Source organism: Chrysochloris asiatica, unplaced genomic scaffold (genome assembly GCF_000296735.1).
Source record: "Chrysochloris asiatica unplaced genomic scaffold, ChrAsi1.0 scaffold00086, whole genome shotgun sequence".
Taxonomy (NCBI): domain Eukaryota; kingdom Metazoa; phylum Chordata; class Mammalia; order Afrosoricida; family Chrysochloridae; genus Chrysochloris; species Chrysochloris asiatica.
In genome coordinates this window covers 1-1,303 of record NW_006408604.1, presented here as the reverse complement: position 1 = coordinate 1,303, position 1,303 = coordinate 1, and positions in this window count along the sequence as shown.

Below are 1,303 nucleotides of genomic sequence, written 5' to 3'. Positions count from 1 at the left end.
ATCTGTGTTGGAAGAAGTACAGCCAGAATGCTCCTTGGAAAGCAGGATGGCCAGACTTCATGTATCATAGTTCAGACACATTATCAGGAAGGACCAGCTGCTGGAGAAGGATATCGTGTTTGGTAAAATGGAGGTTCAGAGAAAAAGAGGAAGACCCCCAATGAGATAGATTGGCACAGTGGCAGTAGCAGTGGACTCCAGCCCAGCAATAATTGTGAGGTTGGCCCAGGACCGGGCAGTGTTTCGTTCTGTTGTTCATAGTGTTGCTATGAGTTGGTACTAACTCAATGGCACCTAACAACAACAACAACCACATGATTTAGAGTACTGGTGTGGTACTGTGGGTTAATGCTCTGGACTTCAAGGAGAGTTTGAATCACATGGTCTTCAGTTCAATCCCACCAGTTGCTCTTCAGAAACCCTATACAGGGTCACTATGGTTTAGAACCGATTTGACAGCACTTACCAACAATAACTTAGTCATTTGGTGGAAGTTATAAGACCATTCACCTCCATATAAAAGGCAGTATAATATCAATCAATTTCACCTCAAATACCTTTTACACAAGAAAGATGGAAAGATGGAAATATTATACACACACACACAAAGCTATTTGTTTATTTAGAGAAGGAAACAATGGAAGCATAAACTAATAAATATTAAAAAGTTAGTTGCCTTCTGGTGTGGCACTGTAGGAAAAGTGCAGGACTTTAAACTTGGTTTGAACCACAAGATCAGTGGTTCAAACTCACCAGTTGCACCTGGGAAACCCTATACTGGGTCGCTGTAAGTAGGAACCAACTTGACAGCACATAATCACAACAATAATGGAAAAAGACAAGAAGGAGAGGACAAGTAAGACTTTGTAAAGTAAATTAGTCAAAGTTTTGTAATTATAAAAAGTATTAATATATTTTTTAAACTTATTTAAAGGAACAAATGGATTCTTTAAAAAACAACAACAAAAAACAGAAAAAAACTAAAACTAGCTGCATGTTTATTAGTGGCATGTTGTTGTTATTAAATGCCCTCAAGTAGGTTTCAACTCTTAGTGACTCTGTATAGGGTTTCAAAGGAGATCCTGATGGGTTTGAACAGTTGACCTTGTGGTAAACAGTGTAGTGCTTATCCTGTAGCACCACACCAACCAGACATAACCATATAAAAAAAGAGAAACACTTGAAAAAGAATATTTTTACCAAACCCTCATGATTTCAGTTCATTTATAGTACTACAATACTGGTATTGTTAGGTTGACATCGTTGTTTAATTTTGCTGTTGTTGTTGTTAGGTGCCATGGAG